The following is an 8,464-nucleotide window of genomic DNA, read 5'->3' on the forward strand; positions in this document are numbered from 1 at the left end:
TAGTTAGTTCGACTTAGTGCAATTTACTTAGACAAATCTTTCCTGATAGACAGAGTGCTATCGTCCCCTCCAAAAAAAGTAAAGGCTTTATATTGCTTTTCTTCCATATCCTTGGTGTCAAGCACAGTGTACAACATATAATGTATACTTATAAAAAGTTTTACTGACCTGAATACTTGTTTTCTGAAAGAATAGACTGTAACCAAACCTGTAGGATTTTATAGGCCTCCCTAGAATCCAGACCAAATGTGATTTTTGGTGGAATATGAGTTCTAGTCTTTGAATCTGTCTTACTTTTCTTATTGCTCAAACAAGATACTAGACACCAAAAATTAAAGGAGGAAGGTTTATTTGAATCACAGTTGGCAGCATGGCAGAGGAGCATCAGAATGGAGCAACAGTTCATGGTAAACAGAAAATAGAAGGGCATCAAAGCAGTGAAGTAGTGAGGAAGCAGAAGCATCCCTGCCTTCTTTCTATTCCTTCATATGCATCCAAGCTACCAACCTTTGCCTGGTGCCACCCACATCCGGGGGGCTTGTCCATTATCCACACCCAGAATTAGCCTAACCTATTAGTGGACTAATTTATTAATCACACACCCAGAATCAAGCACTGAAATCCCACATCATAGATTTGATCTACAGCATCATACACTGTAGATCCACGCCACTAATGAAAAGCCTCACCTATGAGCACATGAGGCTTTGGAAAGACATCCAGAAACAAACATAACAACTACTATAACATCTTTTTGAAATTAACAAAGACATCCAGTTGTGTTTCTAGAAGTCTCTCAGATTGACCCAACTGAACAGGCTGGAAGTTGGGCATGGTTCCATGAATTCTAAATGCTAAGCTTTGCAACTGGGAGTGTGATGAAGAACCCATGGAGAAGGAGAGCCTTGATTTAAGTTACCTGAACTAGAATGGCCTGCACCAGGGCTTCTACAGAGGGTGAGATGTGGGAAGCAGAATTGAAAATTGTTTTTAAAACTTTACTTCATGACAATACATAATGCTCCATGAGATCCAGTAATTAAATACCAAAACCCAATTTGGGTAACAAGACAGCATGGGGGAGGGTGCCTATCAGACACAGCAAAGGAAACAAGAACAAAGTGCACAATTTTTTCTCACATTTACATCAAGTGACAACAATGTTGTCCTAAAGGGAAGACAGGCAGCTCCCCCTATGACACATTCCCCCTTCTGCTCAGGTCTAGCTCCAAATATGCCCTCTTAAAATGGAAACATGCCTCTGATTTTTGCCTTTTAGAAGGCAAAGTAGATAAAATAGGGATGAGAGAGGAGGCACAAATGTGTGGAGGCAGGGTCTGGGGCCCTGCTGGCTGCTGCAGGCTCTCAGTGTTGCCTCAGGGAGTTCATTTGAGGATGAGAGAAGTACATATTATTTATGAACACATAATGTCCCATCACAGAAAGGCTTCATGTAAAAATTCTTTAGCCCCACATGGCCAGAGTGGCCTGCTATTCTTAAGTAGACAAATCTTTGATTTAGAAAAAAAAAAGTTCAAGTAAATGGCTAGTTTTCCCATTAGTAGATTTTTCAACAATGCCCAGATTGGAAAAAAAAAAAAAAGAAAGAAAATTACCCAGGATCATGGGGGTCCCTCCATCTTGGGTGCTCATGTGCTATTGACAAGTTATAATGAGACCTTCTCTGGCCCAGAGTGAGGAAAGCTCATTAAAACTCAAGGAACAGGAGAGCAAGCTTTCAACTCCCTTGTTTTTTAAACTTCACTGGTTTTTAGAAATACTAAACGAATTGCCTGACAAAACGATGTTTTTGATTTCAAAGTGTGTCTGCATTCTTGTGTTTGCATTTGCATTTGAATCTGAGCTACTTAGAGTGTCAGTTGTTGGACAGAAGAATGGAAATGAGAGTTCTGTGGTGGGCTCAGAAAAGACTGATATGTTGACTCTTCCACTCAGTCACTGTGGAAATAAGCCTCATACTAACCTTGGCTTCTTCTTGATCAAAACACATCAATTAACATGGCTTGAACATTGCTTTCTTCTGTATTAGAAGAAAGGAGGATCCCAAATTTTACACCATTAAATAAGATGGCTGTTTCACAATGTAACCCCATTAGGATGCCAGGCAATAATTCCAAAAGGGGCTGTTAATGTACACCCTCACAATCTGTGCCTGAGCATTTATTATGCTGAAACAGTAAATAATCCAAAAATCACTTAGATTTGGTTGTGAGAGTACGCTTTGTGATTTGTGTGCATGTGTGGCAGGTGTGCCCTCCTAATTACTTTTTCTTATGCTAATATTAGCACAGATTTCTATGCCTCAAGCACATAATTGGTGGCAGAAAGAGGGAGAAGTCAAAGGCAACTCCCAAGTTCAGTCATTGTTAGGAAGGGAGGTAGCTTTAATAAGGACAATGTTTCCCACATGTTGATTTGTAGTTGATATAAGAGGAACAACTGTATGAAAAATGTTCTCTCTATACCCTCCACAGAGGTCCTAGACTGGAATTTCAGGGAATGAACACAGTTGGTGGGCATCTGGCAACAGGGAGAATATATTAAAGGAACCTCTGAAAGGGACTAGCATTGAGATAGAATAAGTCTGAGGCTTGTTTTAAATACAAGATTTGCAATAAAGAGAAGAGTTGGAAGGGAGAGAAAGCTGATGAGAAATTCCCAGGAGTAAGGATGGTCCCTTAGTAAGTACTGGACTGTGGCAAGTCACTAGGCAAATAGAGTGTTCAGTAATCAACTTCAAAGGGCATGTGGAAGGACAGAAGAGATAGTATGAGATGAAAGAGGTTCAATGAGAATGAGAAAAATAAACTTACAACTAGTGCAGGAATGACAGCAAGGAAAAACTATGATTGCTTCTATTTTCTCTAGAAAGAAGAGATCTGTTTGGTTGTTGCCATTTTGCCTTGTTTGCAGGAGAAACTGGAAACTGCTGACAGAGGTGCTACAAAAACCAGCACTGGAGGATCCACACCCAAGATGGCTTCTGCACTCATCTGTCTCTTTCTAGATTGGAATGGCTGAAGGTTTGGCTCCACTGGGACCATCTACATGTGGAAAGGCTCTCAGTGCCCTTGACAATGTGACAGTTTCAGGGTAGTCTGCCTTCTTTTTAACAGGGAAGTTCAGAGTTCCCAGAGTGAGTGAACCAGAAAGCCAGCTGAAGTGGTTAGGCCTCGGAGGACCAACCCGCAGAAGTTACAGTCACTTGTATCATATTTTCCTGTCAAAATCATCACAATACTCCTGAGACCTAAGGGGAGGGTATATAAACCCCTCGCTACCAGGGACAGGGGTGTACACCATTGTGGTCATCTCATTAAACTGTTGCCACCTCCTCTGAAGGCAATTTAACTTCACCTGTAATGGTTTCCTCCACTTCATCCTCTCTAATGTTGCAGGCGCCTGTCTTCTCAGACCTGAAACACTGTAATCATTTTACAATGTTCTCTCTGCCTCCACGTCTGCCCCTCTTATTTATTTTCTATAGAGGAGCCAAAGTGACTTTTATAAGTATAGAAATAAATCTCCTGTAGAACCTGCTAATAGCTTACCTTTGCCTTCTGCCTTATGCTTTACATCCTGGTCATTCTAACTTGATTTTTCTGCCTCAGTATCTGCCACCATAGAAAGTGAAACCAAATTGCTACCTGCATCACCCTGTTCAGACTCACCATCTTGTACCTGACCACTGGAAGAGCTGCTCAATGGTCTGCGGGCTTCTACCCATGGCTTCTCATAACTTCTTCTGCCCCTGATTCTGTGGAGTTCTTTATAAAATACTAGCATTTCAGGCTCAGGTTTCTTAAGCAAACTCATCTTTGACCCCAAATTTCATCATTTTCACCCAGATTTTTCTCTTTTTGAAAATAATCCACAGTTCTCCAGCCCAAATATTTGAACTTTGTCTTCTATTCTCTCACAGTGAGGCACCAAGTTCTTTAAATCACATTTTGTAAAACACAGAATTTAGCATAATTCTGTCCTTTATTCAAGACCAGGCTCTGATTATATATGAGTTAAGAACATTGGATAAAATTACTTCTTGAAAAGTTTTTTTCCTATAAAATAATGTGAAAATAAGATAAAATAAGTAATGTGAAAAATAGTGTGAGAGTGGTGTCATCAGCTTGCAATCCTAGCACTCAGGAGGATGAGGCAGGAGCATTGTGAGTCAGTCTGGACAACTTAATGAAATCTTGTCTCTAAAAAAACATAAAATAGAGCAACAATAGAATATTATCAGAAAACATTTCTTAAAATTGATAAACAACTTGACGGCCACATAAAGAGGTCAGCAGAAACTCTATAAAATTATTTATTATTTTTCTTTTAGACTTTATTTTGTTTTGCAGTAGCAGGGCTCAAACCCAGGGCCAGGCACATGCTAAACAAGTCTCTAACGCTAAGCTACACTCTTAGCCTTTTTTTCCAATTAAATTAAATCCTTAACCTCGTTTGAATAAACAAGCTAGAAAAAAAATAGTGAGGATAGGAAAATAGAAAAGTGATTTTTCTTAAGCATTATGGAAATATTTTTTTATATTTGTCATTTTTTCTTTGCAGTACTTTAGGTCCAAGTTCCAAACTGCAATATTTTTACACACATGACACAGTCATGTACAATCCATATTTCAATTTTCTTTTGCTTCAACTGCAATTTAAAATGACAATATTGGAAAAAAAATCTGTAAAAAAATGTTGTATGCTGAAGGCATAAGGATGGAACCATAACATCAGTGAGTCTGCAAAAGAAATAACTTACTTCAAAATCAAACAAACAAAAAGACCATAAATACCTTTAATCCAAAGTTACAGAAGAATTTCACTACACATTGGTTTACAGATAACATGTTTCGACAAAGTAATATTAAATATGGTCCATAAAGATTACTATGATTATGTGAAAAATGTTCTTAAGTTTAGAGATATATAGACGTCTTCATGTGTCAAAATATCTAATTTATATTGTTTCACAGAAAAATAGATGGTATATATAGGTAAAATACTAACAATTCTTAAGTTTAGATAATGTTATTCAACATATGATTCTCTTTTTTTCCTCTCAGTACCAGGGATTGAATTCAGGACGTTGCACTTTCCAGGCAAGCACTTATTCTACTGAGCTATTTCCCCAGCTCTCTCTCTCATTTTTGACATGTTTAAACATTTTAATGAGCAAAATACATAAAAAGCCTATCTATTGTAACCCTGGAATTATCCACATATATTTATTCTCAGCTGTTGCTTTTTCTTAGAAAATGATCAGAGTCCTAGCCCAGGCCCAGTGAGTGTGTGGGAGAGTGTCCAGCTACCTGGTGCCGGCGGGACCTACTACTGGTCCCAGGCCAGGCACAGTGTGGGTGAGACCCACTTCTGCCCACTTGGGATGCCCCCCAGCACTCCTCAGAACCTCCCACACCCTGTCTGCCAAGTAGGAATTGCTGCTGCATTCCAGGAACCCACAGACGCAGTCCTAGGTCAGGCCCAGTGAGTGTGTGGGAGAGCTGCCTCTCCACCCGGCTCCAACTTGTACCCTCCAGGCTCAGCTCAGGCCTGGCATACAGGCCTGGGGTGTAACCCTGCAGCTGCAATCCCTGCAGAGAGTATAGAGGATAGAACCCCCCAAGGGAAGCAGCAGGAAGCAGTTGAGCACAGCAGCCAGAACCAAGCCAGGCACAGATGGATAAATCCAAACATTGTAGATCTGCACCTGAACTTCAGTATGTGCTACAACAAAAATCTACAACAAAGGTCAGATGACAGTGCTATGCAAAATGATGAAAAGGAAAAAAATGCAACCTCAGAACACAACCCCACCCGTAAAAACTGCAGAGGACACTAACACAGAACAAATTGGGAATTACACAATTGAAGGCAATGAATCAATGGCTTCTAAAATGAAGAAACAGCTGAAAAAAGGTATAGAGGAACTCAGATTGGAAAAGAAAAAAGAAATCCCTGAATTAATAACTTCTGCAGTAAAGAAACAAATGCCGAAACATGGAGGAAACCCAATGCCCATTCAGAACAAGTGAGAAGGACACTAGCTCAGCTCAAATGCATGGATTAATAGCATTGATAGTAAATAAGCAAAAACCAAAAGATAAAGAGGGATGCAGAGTGCAATTCTTTTCTCAAATAAAAAAATAATTATAAAAATCATAGCATCTGAAGTAAGGAAGCAACTACGGAAACATAGGGAGGAAAGCCAATCAGAAAAAAGACACAGCAGTAAAAGAATTTATAACTGCTTCTAAAGACGACATTGATAAAAAAAATGGAGGAGATTAGAAAAATGACAGATTCCTTGAATGAGCAATACAGGAAAGAAATAGATCGCATGAAGCAGAGTCAAAGACATATAGAGGAAATTAAATCTCTATAACAAGCTTGCAAAACCGTTTAAGAGAAAGTGAAGACAGAGTTTCAATCTTGAAGATGCTGGTGTGGCTAGTGAAAAGATAAGATAGGATCTCTTAAAAACAACGAGGAAGCAGGAAAGGATGATCATCAACTGCAAGATGATGCAAAGATGAACAATGTGAGAATAATAGGCATCAATGAGAAAGAAGGAGTCAATAAAAAAGACATTAAAAAATATAGGCAGAAGTAATAGCAGAAAAATTCCCAAATATGAGGAAACAATCTGACATTCAGGTAACCAAAGCATATAGAACACCAAGTAACCTCAATCCAATGAAAAACAAACTGAGACATATAATAGTCAAGATCCCAGAAATTGACCACAAGAATAATGTACTGAAAGCTGCTAGAGAAAAGAAGCAGATCACATTCAAAGGAAAACCCATCAGAATTATGGCTGACTACTCTTCACAAAAAATGAAGGCAAAAAGAGCATGGAGCAGAGTACTTCAAGTCCTCTATGAAAACAAATTCCACCCCAGACTACTATATCCTGAAAAACTCTCTTTCAGGGTTGATGGAGAAGTGAAATACTTTCTTGACAAAGAACAGTTAAAGAATTTCATGATGACAAAGCCAACACTACACAGGCTACGGAAAGATGTTCTAGAGAGGAACCAAAATGATTGGAACTTCACAAATAAGATCAAAAGCAAGCAACTAAATAGGACAAGCAATTAAGCACAGGAGAAAAATGAGTAAGGACAACAGGTAAATGCCATGTCAACCATTAGCCAATAAATCTCAATTCTAACCATTAATGTAAATGGACTCAATTCACCAATTAAGAGAAATAGACTGGCACAGTGGATTAGGAAACAAAATCCAACAATCGGCTGTATACAAGAAACACACTTAACTCATAAAGACATTCATAGGCTGAAACTCAAAGGATGGAACACAACACTACATGTCCCAGTACCTCAGAAAAAAGCAGGGGTAGGAATCCTATCCTCAGACAGTCTCAACTTGAAACCAACAATGATCAGGTGAAATAAAGAAGGCCATTAAATATAGCTTAGGGGAAAAATTCAACAGAAAGAGGTAACACACATAAATATGCATGCGCCAAACACGGGAGCACCCAACTATATAAAGCAAATCTTAATGGACATGAAAAATCTAATATCCAATATCACAATTTCAACAGGAGAACTTAACACTCCCTTATCTCCAAAATATAGGTCAACCAGACAAAAACTTAGCAAAGAAATAACAGAACTTAACCAGAGCTTGAAACAAATAGACTTGGTGGACATATACAGAGTGTCCCACCAAAAAACAGCTGAATAAATATTTCTCTCAGCTGCACGTTGGTCATTTTCTGAAATGGACCACATACTGGTCCATAGGTCATGCTTAAGTATATACAAGAAAACATAAATTATCCCATGCACATTATCTGACCACAGTGCAATGAAACTGGAAATAAATGACAAAAGAAATGAGATAAAAACCTTAAATTCATGGAAATTAAATGAAATCTTACTCAGCATTCAATGGCTCATAGATGAAATTAAACAAGAAACTCAACAATATCTACAATTCAATGAAAATTCAAGCACAACTTATCATAATTTATGGGATACGAAGAAAACAGTTCTCAGAGGGAAATTCACAGCTGTTAACTCACACATTAGGCAAACAGAATGGGAACAAATAAATACCCTAATGCTGCACGTTCTCCAACTAGAAAAGGAAGAGCAAACCAAACCCAGAGCCCATAGATGGGAGGAAATCATGAAGATTGGAGTAGAAATTAATTCAATTGAGACGAAGAAAAGAATTCAAAGTACTAAACAAGCAAAAGAAATTGTTTTTTGAAAGATTAAATAAAATGCATAAACCCTTAGCTAACCTCATCAAACAGAGGAAAGAAAAAATTCAAATACAAGCAATAAGGAATGAAAAGGGTGTAATTACCAAAGACTCAGTGGAAATTCAGAAGATTATCATTAGCTACCTTGAGAACCTTGACTCTCACAAAATAGAAGACACAGAAGAAATGGACAGATTCCTA

General features: G+C 38.4%; 1 pseudogene; it reads left to right on the top strand.

The window, feature by feature from the left end:
* The first annotated feature begins 370 nt into the window (after nucleotides 1–370).
* LOC101588003 overlaps nucleotides 371–8,464 on the top strand; it is a 19,393-nt pseudogene continuing 11,299 nt past the window's right edge.

The sequence above is a fragment of the Octodon degus genome, unplaced genomic scaffold (assembly GCF_000260255.1).
Source record: "Octodon degus isolate 3935 unplaced genomic scaffold, OctDeg1.0 scaffold00110, whole genome shotgun sequence".
Lineage (NCBI taxonomy): Eukaryota > Metazoa > Chordata > Mammalia > Rodentia > Octodontidae > Octodon > Octodon degus.